Below are 13,976 nucleotides of genomic sequence, written 5' to 3' on the forward strand. Positions count from 1 at the left end.
TTTAAATTTTCTGTGATCAGTTTTTCACACAGGACTTAAATTGTTCAGCCAGATATACATCCTGACATAAGGTCTAGCATTGTGAAATTCTAGTACCTAGACAGTCTACACATTCCCCAGCTGTAGCCAGGAGCTAAAGTTCTACCATTACAGAGCTGAAATAATTATTCCCACCAAAACGCCCATTTAAAGCTTCATTTCTTGTTTTATTTTCCTTATTCTGCCAACCACATATTGGGGATTAGCCAAGAATTGGTCTTGACTATTGTATTGCTTTTACCTATTATTCCCTTTTAAGCTATATTCTACTCCCAACCTTGTAAAACATTGCCAGGTATCTCTCATCCTGGGCTCCTGAACACCTGTGCTAAATTATTCCAAAGTCAATCCACAGTTTGTAAGTTGGAAACTGGATAATCACAGCTCCTACTCATCTGATTTTTTTTTCCCTTCTGCCCCTAACATGGTCAATGGGAAACATACCGTTTTTTTTCCTGAGCCTAAAATGCAGCAATGAATTAAGACCTCCCTTGTTAATCTCTCCCCTTTATCTGCTCACTAATTAGGTAAGGAATTATGGAGTTTCTGATAATAGAGTTGTTTACTCTTATTTGCTACAGAAACAAACTTTATTGGAACTTAGTCTATCTTTAAGGATTCCTGGATGATCTATGGAATGCTATACAATGAATTTCCTGTAACCTGCTGAACATAATGGTCAGATAAATCTTTCTAAGACTATCAATAATTACAACCCTTTTCCAATGCCCTGCACATGAAATTAATGACACAGAGGAACCGACCATGTAATTCAGTTTTGCTGCACTTCTTATAATCGGATTTAACTACACATGGCCTTGATTGTCCTATAAGAATGCTTATCTAGAATTCTCTAAAGGTGTTATAAGCTCCATCTACCTATCCTTTCTATCACAAAGATTTTGTCAACTACTTTTGTACTTTGAACCATTGTGTTTAAGACCTGAAGCAATGTTATAATTCCTTTAGTATATTCAAATCCTTCCTATGTATGAAATTTCAACTCCCACATTTAGCAAGCCATGTTAGCTCATGCATAGAAACACAATGGAGACAGAGAAAGGAAAATCATTCATTTAACTCCAGTGTAGGAAAAGTTAAAGAGACCAATCTTAGAAGCAAGATATTTTTTAATAGAGGAGGACTTGACACATTATGGAAAATATTTTATTTTGCCCATGGCAGGTCTTAGAGTCTATTCCTTCTTCCTTTGCTTCCCCAGTTACTGGGACCCCAACAGTATACCAAAACACACAACTTATTGAGTGAGGAAATTTCCCTTACTTTCTGCATAGGCTATTTTTAAACCACTTTCCTTTCAATCTCTGCCCCTCAAATAGCTATCATTACAGACATGCACCACCATGTTCAGCCACCTGTGTTGCAAATAAATAAATGAATAAATGCTTTGATTATCAATAAAAAGAGATTAGCTTTAAGTACTGTACTTTTTTATGGATCTATTGTATAAACAACAAATAGAATAAGCAAAATTTTCATAGATAGGATAGTACAGGTTATGTTTAGGGAATTATGGTGATTTAGTATGGCTACAGAGAAGAAAGGTAGCCAGAAGAAGGGTAGAGCTTTTAAGACTGGGTGGGCAGATATTATAAAAGTGTGTTACTTGACGGGCACCAGCGGCTCACGCCTGTAATCCTAGCTACTCAGGAGGCTGAGATCTGAGGATCACAGTTCAAAGCCAGGCGGGCAGAAAAGTCTGTGAGACTCTTATCTCCAATTAACCACCAGAAAGCCGGAAGTGGTGCTATGGCTCAAGCGGTAGAGTGCTCACCTTGAGCTGAAGGGTACAGGGACAGAGCCCAAGCCCAGAGTTTAAGCCCCATGACCAACAACAAAAAAAAAGTGTGTTACTTATATTTGGAGAATGTGGTTGGAAAATTGAGCCATCCTAAGCTGTTTGAAATATTACAAGTAAACCAACTTGCATAACAGCAAAAAGACCTACCCACCTGCTAAGCTTCTAATGAAATTTACTGAACTTTGTGTCTTCCTACACACTTCTTCAGAACAAATGTGATCTATAGCAGCAGATAGTAGTTCCACTCCAGCTATAAGTCAATATGAAAAGCTCTTTTATTTCCCACAGTAATTTTCTCCTCGTGTTCCGGTCTACTGAGCAATTTTTATTTTGTTCTTTTGTTCTTTCTCACAGACCTGCAAAAGTTGTACTCATCTCCTCATGGGCTTGAGAAGACTGTGTGGGCTGCCAATGGCAAACACAATGAAGGTAAGTTTGGAGGATGGAGGCTCAGATACTCCCACCTGACTGAGTACCTGAGTGATGTGTGTCTGAGATTCAGAATAAAATGATAGCAGCTCTAGAACCCTTGTTGAGGTGTGATATTGTGAACTAAATTTACAACATCATATTCATATTAGTAATCACCATATCTTATCGTGAACTTAGCCAAACAAACTCACATCTGCATTGATTTAGTTTTATCCTAAGCTTTGACTGTAATTTTATCCACTTGTAAAAATGGTAGAAACAAAATCCTACATCCAAAAACTTTCAATATTCTCATGGTAAAAATAACTTCCCAATAATCAGTAAGGAATGACAGTACAAGCCATTTCCTAGACATTTCAAACTTGTAACTAATTTGTGACAGTGTAATGCAAATTGTATGTGTTAACAGTTTAATTTATATACATCTATCTATATATTAATATATAATAATCCTTTTCCCTAAAATTCTTTAAAAGCTAAGGATAAGCTTACTGCAAAATGTGCCATATAACCCACACCATTTTGAAGAGAAAGAACAAAGTCTATCAGTTAACTAATTGATTGCTAATTGTTTAATCAAGTTGATTAATTATAAGATACTTATATCATCAAAAGTTCAAACCAAATCTGGGAGCTGGGACTCATGCCTATAATTTTAGCTACTCAGAAAGCTAAGATCTGAGATAGTAGTTCAAAGCCAGCCCAGGCAGGAAAGTCTGTGAGATTCTTATCTCCAATAAACCACTCAGAAAACTGGATGTGGTGTAGTGCCTCTATAAACTTTCATATGGATATTTGTCAGTAGTGTTGCTATACCTAGGGAAAGGTGGGTTGTGGGATGGAAATTAGAAGGGAAAATAGTAAATCCTGAAGAATTATACAAACTAAAAATAGGTTCTCTGGGACAACATTAGAGATAACAGGAATCTCTAGGAATAGTTATTTACTACTGAAGTCTTATTGCCAGGCTCGGAGTTTTGTTTATTGGTTAAATCTTTCGTGTGGATTTATTGGATCCTCCCAACAAAAAGGACTCTAGTACGTTAGCTGATAAATGGATGAAGACAATATTGCATGAGAACTGGTGCTGTGTCTCGGAGTGGTCATGTGCTAAGCCCTAAACAAAAGAGTTCAGAAACAGAACCCAGGCCTCAGTTCAAGGCCCACAACTGGGGGGAAAAAAGGAAATGTTATATATATATATATATATATATGTATATATATATATATATATATACATATATATATATACACATAAACAATGGAGTAATATTAGGCTGTAAAGATAAATGCAATCATGAAGGAAAATAATCAGAAATGGAGGTCATCATGGTAAGTTAAATAAGCCAGAATGAAAAAGAAATACATTGTATTCTATCTCATATGTTGGATTTAGACGTTTTTAGAAAAAAAAAAATCATGAGTACAAACAGCACATGTTTGGGGGAGGAGAATCAGTAGACAGGCAAAAAGAAAGGGTGATGGGCAAGTATGATTGTTGCACGTTGTATACATGTACAGAAACAGAATAATATGACCCACTAAAATTGGTCTACATGGGGAAACGGGACAAAACAGCAATTCAAGGGGTAGGTTTAGTAAAAACACATGTATGGCAATGTCATAACAAAATCCTTTATATAATTAATATATAAGAACTAAAGGCAAATACTGATTAAATAAATGAGTATCAGATATTCCAAATAACCTCTCAGTGTTTAAGTCATTCTTACTCTCCTATGAGCTTGAATCATGACTTGAAACCATATTCTTCTGGCCTGAAGAGACTGAGCTCTTAATCCTTTGAAGTCAAAAGTAGTATTTTCCATTCAAAGTTATGGCATTACCCCCTATCCCTCAGCACATGGCAAGCAGAATTAGAATTGTTGGACAGGGGAAGTGGCGCTGTGGCTCAAGTGGTAGAGCGCTAGCCTTGAGCTGAAGAGCTGAGGGACAGCACCCAGGCCCAGAGTTCAAGCTCATGACCGGAACCCCCCCCCAAAAAAAATCACGAGAATTGTTGGACAAGAATATTTTTTCATTTCTTCAGATCTGTTCAAAAGACCACTATTTACAGGACAGATGCAAATATCTGTGTGTAGATAACTAATTTAATGTAGATGAGAAAGACAACTTAGAAGGTAACTATAAGTTGATTTTTAGGAAGCATTCCAAAAGGTAATAAAAACATTATTTTTCTCAAAAGCCCATAACCAAAGTCACTGCCTCCCCTAAAAGGGACTGCTATGTCTTCCTGTCTTAATTGTAGCTAGATAATTAGCTACAGAGAGTCACATGATTATTCTGGGAAATAAGTCCAGATATTTCCCATAAGTAATTAAACCTCTCTCTCTTTTTTCAGTGTACTCATTACCTTAAATATAATACATGACTACTAGAAGAATATAATTCTCCTTTGTCTCAAGCCATTCTACTTAAAGGAATTCAAAAGTCTTTCATTTTTTTAAATGACACATAATTAATTGATCATATTTAGGTTAAAGATTTCCATAATCTATTATATGGATTCATTGGGCCATACCAAATCAGGCTCTTGGCATCTCCATTTGTTTATATAGTTGGTACTCCTTTGTGTAGGAGCCATTCAAACTCCTCTCTTAGTTCTCCATAAAGCACACCGTGGCCTCTTATAAACTATAGTCACTTTATTATACTTTACGACACTCACATTTGCTCCTTTTATCTAACTGTAATTCCAATCTTAAGAGTGACTTCTAATTTCAGTGTTCCAACCTATATGTTGTTTATTTTGGATTCTTAATCCCAGCCATTATTTTTCTTAGACAAAACCATGGTAACTTACACATTCAAGGGAAAATATGGATTCTTGTCTCTCTGGGCTGGCTGACTTATTTCACTTAACATAATTTTTTCCAAGTGCTTTCATTTCTTTTGCAAACCGTATAATATCATTCTTCCTAATAGATTAGAAATTTCATTATATATACATGTATATACAAATATATACTACACATTTACAATATGTAGTATTATATAATGCAATATATATAGCACATTTTTAATCATTCATACTTTGAAGAACATCAGGGCTGATTCCATACCTTGTCAATGGTTATTACTGCTGCAATAAACATGATTGTGCTGGTATCTTTACTATATTCTGGTTTGTAATATTTTGGGTAAGTATCCAAGAGTAGAACTTCTGGACCATAGGGTAGTGCTACATTTAACTTTTTCTGGAGCCTCCATACTTCTTTCCAGAGTGGTTCAACAAATTTACTTTCCCATCAACAATATATTAGGTTCCCTTTCAGTCACATCTTTGCCAGCCTCTGTTGTTGATGATGATGATGATATCTTTTGAAATGGCCTATTTAACTTGGGTGAAGTGGATTCTCAGTAAATTGGGTCAAATATAAATGTATACAAATATATCAACTGAAATATGGTAGATTCAAGGGAGATCTCAAATAGTGTAATTCTTTAAAAAGCCAAAATCTAAGTTCAGTACATGGGCAAGTTGGTACTTGAAAGGGGTTCAGTAAGGTCAAGGGGGAAGGGATAGACAAATAAAGAGCAATAGAGAGGGAAAATGAAGACAAGATCCAATATATAACCTACAAAACTAATAAGAATGAGGGAAGGAGTGTTTAAGAGGGACAGGTGATAAAGGTTGAAAGGTATGACCTTGATCAAGATATATTGTATTTATTAACTGCTTTTATAAATGGCAACTCCTTTGTACAACTGCTTAAAGATGATGATGATGATGATGATGATGATGATGATGATGATGATGATAACAATGGAAGCTGCAACAAAACATTGGAAGGATATCAAAGCTCTGCCAAAGAATGTGCTCCTGAATGACCTTCCTTTGTCAGGGCATACTCTAGTCACATCTTCACTCACTTATCACACCATTACTGCTGACCTTCTGCAGTAGATGCTCAGCTAGGGAAGACTGCACTGACACTAGAGATAACATTTGATTCAGAATCTGAAAGACCAATATTGTATCAGGCTGACAAATTTATAGCAGTGTGATTTTGGCAGGCAATCTAATTCCTGTAAGTACTCTACTTTTTATTAAGAAAAATGAATGAGAGAAGATATTCTTCAAAGATGCAGAAGAGGAGAGTCTGTTGTTGGTACTTTTAATTTGGAAGCAAGTTGTTTAATGCACTCTTTTTCCTTATGCATCATAGCAAAAGAGGTTCATATGCTTTTATCAAATGAGGTGTTTTAATAAATCATATAATAGGATAAACCAGAGCCTATAAAAAGAAAATAATAGGCATTACTAGAAAGTCAGAATCTTCTGATAGTAACTAAAATCAAGCAATAGGCATGCCTTCTATGGAGAGGTATAACATTTTTAGGTCCATAAGATATAAAATATAAATTTGAATACAGAAAATTCTGTAAGGCCTTAGCAACAAGATGGTGTTTAAATACTCCATGGAGTGGTTGAAGCAACTTACATTCCCACAATTAAACTATCCTATGACCAAGCAATGCTGCTCTTGGACATTTATCCAATAGAATACAAACAAGGTTACAGTAAATCTACCAGCAAACCTATGTTCATTGCAGCATGGTTTTCATTATATTCATATTCTCATTTATTGTCTTCCTAATCATCTTTTCTCCATTGGCATTACTCACTTCTGTCAAAGGAATAAAAATAAGGATATTTATATACATACCTCAATTCAGAATTTTGGCTACGCTCACCTTGATAATAAAAAAAGATCATTCTTTAAATAAAAATAAATGAATAAAAGAAAATAAATATTGAAAAATTCCATCAAACAAGTCTAAAGTCAGATTTGTTCCAGCCTAAAGTTGTGGCTGATAAAAAGATAAACAAAACAAAAATATTGACTGCTTCTTATAAAGGAACTAAGGAATTATGTTAACCAAGTGTGCCTTTACTCTGTTTTAATAGTGAGCTCTTCACTCCATTCAAGGTGAGCTCTTCACTCCATTCAAGGTGACAGTGAAACTAAATGAGAAAAGGGAATAAAAGTTTCTCTTCTGGCCAACCCTGAGGTACTTGTGATTCTCTGTTCCCAAGGAATATGGTGACTAAAGTCGCAAGTTTTCAAGGGACAGTGCCTGTGATGTTACCTAGTGTAGTTATTAATAATGACCCCTGGGTGTAGCTCAGTTATACAATGCTGAGTGACACAAGGTCTTAGCTATGGACAGACCACACCCATATGGATGTAGTGGGCTGAGTAAATAATTGTTAGAAGAGCTGTGAGAAATAACTTGGCCACTCTAGCAAGTTAGCTGACTGGAAGGTCTGTCCATCCTTCCGTTTTGAAGTCTTCTTAAGTTTCAATGAGCTATTTTACAGATACTGGAATGAAAGATTAAGGAAATAAGTTCTGCTCAGGCACATCATCATAGGAAGTGAACACAGATATAAGCTGAGATCGTCTGAGGCCAAGGCTGCAATACTTCCCCAGCTGTATTGGAGTTTGGCAAGGGAAAACTAAACACTATGCTATACATAACAATCACCACACTAAAGGTACAATTTGGTGATGCATCTGTTAAGACAAATAGAAAACTTAGAATAGGACTAATAGTTAAGGGGAGATGACTAAGTGGCATAAAAGACATGCGAGAACAACTCATGATTGTATATAATTAAGTGCTGACTTACTTAGTAAGGATAAGGATGAAAGACACCTTATGTGGGCTGGTGTATTCAGAGAAGAACTGGCACATCAGCTGGGCTATAGAGAACTTGGATGATGAACAGCAAGTGAAGAATATTCCAGAAAGATGGGAAAAGGAAAAAAAAAGAGTTTTTTTATTATTTTTCTGAAATACATTAAGGAATATATTTTGACCCAAGAGGAGAGCTTATACTGAAGTGCAGAGTGAAATCTGGTGAATAAATTAGGTTGGGCCAGATTATGAGAATTCTTTTAATGTTTAATTTTGGCTTACACATACATATACATAACTTTACATAAATTCATAATTGTGGTACTACATATGCTTTTACAGATACAGTTGTTTTTCTTTTCTCCCTTTTTAGCTACATTTCTTCCTCTCTTCCTCTATTTAGCCATTGTGACTCCCCCCCCCCACCTAGTATATATCTTTCTATATGCTTTCCCCCATGGTAGGATAAATCATAATTTGATGCATTTCTGGTAATTAATTGTGCTTCTAGTGCTTTATTGTCATGAGCATAATTCAATAATTATTATAGCTACTTTGTGTATATGGAATAGATTTCCACAGAATTGCTTGCTGATTAAAATAGGCTCTAAAGTTTCACAGTTCCACATCAAGGTATGAAAGAAAGCTTTTTTTTAACGTCTACAAAAATAGGTATCAGTGCTCTGTTCCATTTTTGTTGATCAGAAAATTTTAAGTGTACCTTGTTATTTTAGTTCATACTTCTCTAACAGATTTTTTCCTCACTTAAAATTATTTATGTTGGGAGGGATTACAAGCTGAGTGTGTGGTTTATAAGAGTTTTTTTAAAATTTATTATTAATGGTGTCCTCTCTCTTTCCTTCCTCCTTCTTTCCCTCCCTTTCTCCCTTCTTCCTCCCTTCCTTTCTTTTCTTTTTCCTTCTTCCTTTTCCTTCTTTCTTTTCTTTCTTGTGTTCCTTTTCTCAACACATGTAGTGAAGTACCATGTTTAAGTGTGAAGGCTTTGTTTTAGTGGCAATATATCAGGAAGAAGTAGAAACAGACATCTTAATCACAAAACATTGGCTTAAAGCTTCTGAGTCTGACAACATGGAAATTCAAAGTCATATTTAATAAATGGAAAAGAACAGTAAATTAAATATTTATTTATTACATGAATAAAAAATTATCTAGTGGTAAGAATGGTGGGAGGTAACATCTTTGAAAAAGAGAAGCTGAAGGTTCAGGAAAGTCTGTATAGCCTTTGTGAAATACAAGTATGCCACAAAGATGAGAACACAGAAGGTACAAATGTATCCCAGGAGATCCAAGATAGGACCACGAAGAAGCACTGGTGAAGAAGATTTGAGAGGCCACTGGCTCTGTATCTTTCCTGTAAGCTGGGGATCTACAGGGAAAGAAAGCTGAATGATGCAGAAATAAAGCAATAGCCTCCTCCTGGAATCTCTCTGTATCTCTGTGCCTTTTGCTTTTCCTTTCTAAGTAAACTTCACAGTGTTGCAACCTCTTTCATCTTTCCATGTCTCAAACAAAATTGTCAGCTCAACTGGAAACAAGTGAAAAAAATTGATTCTTGAAAATATAATATAGCTTAGGTGGGATAATGCACTTGGCCACTTATCATAAATGTCCACATAATGCAAATATATATTATATTTATATAAATGTGTATTTATATAAATATATAATATTATATAATTATAATATATAAACATTATATATATAAATATATATAATATATACTCCTATAAATGTTCATTGGATATAGAAACTAATCTGGATCATTGCATATTTAATTTGTGTGTTATTTAAATATTTGGAGCTATATGTACTGTTCCTCATATTTGAAATTTAGTGATTTCATTATGCTAATTTTGTATCAATTGGTGTTTATTTTGTGTATAAAACATGTTATTATATATCTTATTTAAAGTTAACCTAAATCTTTACACAGAATGTGTTTAACATTTGAGTACTTCTCTTGTGAAATGCCACTTTGGCTGACCTTATTATTTTTAGTCCTTCATGAGTTTGACATAAGTAGATTTTTTTTTTCTAACAAATTCTGTCTTGATTTAATCCAGGTAAGTTTTCTGAATATCAACTTCTATATGTGATTTTATTCATTTATTTTCCATTTTTGAGCATTTATTTTCCTTTTCAAGATTTATTTATGTTCTACAAGATTTTAACTTTAATTTTTTCCATTAATTTACAATATTGCCTTAAACTTCTTTGTTGTAAGACTCAGATTCTTCAAATAAAACTCTCTGGTTATTAAGATGCCTGCTTCAATTCACCTCTCATGTGATCTTCCTCAGTTTAAACAGGCTATCAGGCTACTTTTATGTTTGGTTTTCTACCTCATTTACTATCCCAGGAAAGACTTTTGTAATATTTTTGTGTGCACAATCCCAGCTACCTGGATTTTCTAAGAGAATTGCAACTTATTTTAAATAAACTAAAATGTATTTGACACTAAATTCTTTGTTTTGGAATTGTTAGCTCATCTGTTAAGGATCTTGAAGAAGCATGTTTTTATTACATTTGATCTAATTAAGGAGATGAATAGATAAGGTTAGTGGGACAACAGGAGATCCAAAGTTTCAGCTTTTAATCAAAAGAGCATTCTACAAAAGATGTGACAACAAACATAATAAAAAATATGAAGGCACCACCATTGAACACTCCAAGATATTCAAGACCCAATATTCCAGGTGATCATGCATTTGATACCCTAGAACATTTCTGTCATACTAAAAGGATACTAATTTGAGGTTCTGAAATAAAAGAATATGCTCAGAGAATGAAACAATAATGACATAACATTATTTTGCTATTGGTAGATATTGTCAGTAGAGTTAACATGGAACCTTTTTCAAAAGAATCACATGCAAATAATTGCTATGCAACATGTTGTCCTGTATTTTTTTCAATGATCAATCATTGTTTTACAGTAAAAGACCACTAAGTTGCAAGTCTTGGAGCTCTGAACACGCATAGCTTACATAACCATATGCTATCTATTCTCAAAATAATTCAAAGAAGTAATGTTTCTTTCGGCATAAAGCATACAAAACTAATATATATATATATATATATACATACATGACTATAATAAATATATAGATATAGATCCTGGCTGAATTTGCTACCTCAATTTTAGTTTATGTTTGTTAAATGTAATTAAAATAAAATCTTGTTTTACTCTATTACTTTTAGAAATTTTATCAAGGAAGGAAGACTTGTATTTCATCTCAAGTATAATATGCTAAATGTTTTTCAAGGTGGCATAATGTCATTTTCAATGACCAATATCAGTTTCACTGCTAACCACAGATTGATTGGCTTATGTTAAACAAGAAAAAGGCTTATAAAAAAGAAGAAAAAGGCTATAATTGACACCATTAATTATTGATACTAAGTTGTTTCAAGTCACCTTTTTATGTCAATTAAATTATTATTCAATAATATTTTCCTCCTATGACATTTAGCAAAATTTTTAATGAGTAAGAGTTTTAGGACAATTATTCCATGGGGAGGTAAATAGTAGCAGTGAAAGCAGAAAACAATGAGGAATAAAATCATTAATGATTTTAGATAAAAGAAGTTTAAAAAGATACTCTAAAATAGCTATGTGCAGAAGATCATATAAAATGTCTATCGAAATGAACTCCAAGAATTGGAAACAAGAAGTTTTTCATTTTACTTTTTGTGAGTTTTTTAAAAAAAAATCTTTTTGTTTTTCCTCTTTTGTCACTGTTTTTGATTTCTGTACCTATCTATTTGGACAAGGGTAAGGGAGAGCATAGAAATGGTGGGACACAGGTTGAGCAAATACTGCAGGGAGTCTCACTAGACACTATGTTAAATTGAACTATACAAATTGTGGGGGTGGGGACAGGCAGAAAAAAATTGGGAGAAAATGAAAGAAGAGGTAACACTGTTCAAAAAGAAATGTACTCATTCCCTGACTTAGTACCCATTACCTGACTTATGTAACTGTAACTCCTCTGTACATCACTTTTACAATAAAAATAAATAAAATGAAAACAATAACAAAAGAAAAAAGATTCATTTAAAATGAAACACAAGAGGATATTGGAAAGATCTGAGGGCAAATACAGAGTTCCTTGGGTGGGAGAAAAATGGCAGGAACAGCACTAGTTTAGCATCATTATTGAGGTATAGTTGAACTTCCGATACTACATAATTTAATATTTGATCAGTTTTAACATTTGCAAACATCTTTAATACAATCCCCATAGTCAAGGTAATAGAAGTATATAAACAGAAGTGTTTGACAGATGAGGTGAACATTTGACTTAATTCTATGGGCAACTGGGAAAACTAATGGTTGAAGTTTTGGGAAAGGGCATAGGTATGAAGCTTCCTTTAACCTATCATCCCCTTATTTACTATAGTACCTGTTCTTCATGTTCTTTCCTCAAGCATATCATTTTTGTGTTGTGGCTTTTTCAAAATGTTTTGTGACATGACCTTGTCAGACTGACTGAGATAAGGTGCAGACTATGAATATTTCTTCCTATTGGTTTCCCTTAGTCACATCCATCAGGTATGTCACTTCTGCCTGCTGTTCTGAGCGTACCACCTGGCTATCAGGAGGACTGTCCTCGTAAATTCTGTATCACACTCTCAGTGTAGCCAGAGACCATAGACTTTGGGGGAAAAACAACAATTATTTAATTGCATTTAACCCTTTCTATTATATAGCCTATGGCAAGGATTGGGGAAGGGCTAGTTTGTGGAGAAGCATATTTGAATTCAGAAAGCAATATAGTAAATATAAATATGTGCAAATATACAAAAAGTCAATACATATTTTAATAGATTTCTTTGTATTTGAGTCAGAAACAACAATGGCAACTTTTCAGGTAGCTTAGCATTTTCTTCTGAAGAAACATTAAGTTTTATTCTGTGATGCTTTATTCATCAAGAAGCAGTTGTTAAGCTGTGTGACAGAAATTCACAGTCTGTGAAGCAACAGATAATCTGCAATCAATTTTCCCTCAAGGAATCCTTAGTCTTCCCTCTGATGATTTCCTGTGTATAGATAGCCCTCTCTTTACTTGTTCTTGTATGCAGGTATATGACATTCTGGTTCCATTTTATCCATTCATATAAATAACTGGATTCTAGAAGGTGAATAAATGCAAAGAGAATTTCAGTCTCTGTTTCTGTTTCCATTTTTTGTTAATTAATCTCCAATGTCACCATGCATTACGGCAATGATTTAAGACCCAAGGGAGTATACAGAACTCATTTGGTCCCCTTGATAGAACATACAAATACTGAGAATCTCACAGTTGTCTAAGCTGACTGCCATACTTCATGAAAAAAATAAAACAAAGAAAAGAAAAAATCTTCCCTATGGTGGAAGTATTCCTTGCCTCCCTGGGAAGCAAAAGTAGCAGGAGACCTAATAAACTAATTATTTAAAGAGACCAGGAGACAGGTGGTAAATTGTAGGAGGTAGAGATTCACAGATACCACAATAAGAACAAAAAGCCTGAAAGAAAGAGAAATTAAAGTTAGTTAAGAAAATCGAAAGAAGGATTAGGTTGAAGGAGGAAAAGGATGCAGGACGTGACATTGATCAAGATGCATTGTATTCAGAAACTGCTTTGCTGAATGGAAACTTCTTTATAAAGCTACTTAAAGATTACAAATATATATATATATATAAAGTTATATATATATATAAAGTTATATATATATATATATATATAAAGTTAGAGCAATATAGACATGTAAGGTTTGTGGCAGAGGGAATTTAAATGTATTTGTATACACAAACATGTATACAAGCAATATATATATAATATGATATATATTATATATAATTTGCAGAATGCTTTAAAAGATAAAAATAATAGCAAGGTACTTTAAAAATCTGCTTAATCCTAAATTTGTAAAATTAATTCCTGTGGAAATTTTGTTTTGTCCAAAATGGTATGTGAGTTTCTATTTTGTAAAAGATTATGGTCAAAAAATT

General features: G+C 33.9%; 1 protein-coding gene across 1 annotated transcript in view; it reads left to right on the top strand.

Annotated features, from left to right (window-relative positions):
* The first annotated feature begins 2,207 nt into the window (after positions 1-2,207).
* Ano3 (anoctamin 3) overlaps positions 2,208-13,976 on the top strand; it is a 221,679-nt gene continuing 209,910 nt past the window's right edge. Inside the window, exon 1 of the mRNA XM_013019567.1 lies at positions 2,208-2,290. The gene's annotated coding sequence lies outside the window, so the exon portion shown is untranslated. The remainder of the gene's footprint in view (positions 2,291-13,976) is intronic.

This window comes from Dipodomys ordii, unplaced genomic scaffold (genome assembly GCF_000151885.1).
Source record: "Dipodomys ordii isolate 6190 unplaced genomic scaffold, Dord_2.0 Scaffold46, whole genome shotgun sequence".
NCBI lineage: Eukaryota > Metazoa > Chordata > Mammalia > Rodentia > Heteromyidae > Dipodomys > Dipodomys ordii.